This window comes from Penaeus monodon, chromosome 25, assembly GCF_015228065.2.
Source record: "Penaeus monodon isolate SGIC_2016 chromosome 25, NSTDA_Pmon_1, whole genome shotgun sequence".
Taxonomy (NCBI): Eukaryota; Metazoa; Arthropoda; class Malacostraca; order Decapoda; family Penaeidae; genus Penaeus; species Penaeus monodon.
In genome coordinates this window covers 25,302,529-25,302,883 of record NC_051410.1, presented here as the reverse complement: position 1 = coordinate 25,302,883, position 355 = coordinate 25,302,529, and positions in this window count along the sequence as shown.

The window sequence follows — 355 nt, the reverse complement described above, 5'->3', positions numbered from 1 at the left end:
TGTAGGGAACCCTGGGTACCGGACCACTAAGGGCTCAGCATTTAATCGGGCTTCATAAAACCCCTGTGGATCTGGGGTTCACATAAGTAATAACCCTGTTGACGTGGCAACGGCCAAACCTCTGTAATACACGGCTTCGATGGTAGTCTCTTTTCTTAATTTCGTGTTCCCTTAAAATTTTACAGCATTTTTTAAGTTTCATATTAATATTTCCATTTATTTTACAAACAACTAATTATGTTTTATACTTATTCCCCTAAAACCTGCTAAGGCAAGCCTCGATGAAAACAAAAGGGCTAAAAAAAGCTAGAAAAAAAAGAAAAACTTTTCTTCATATATATACATAAAACATAAT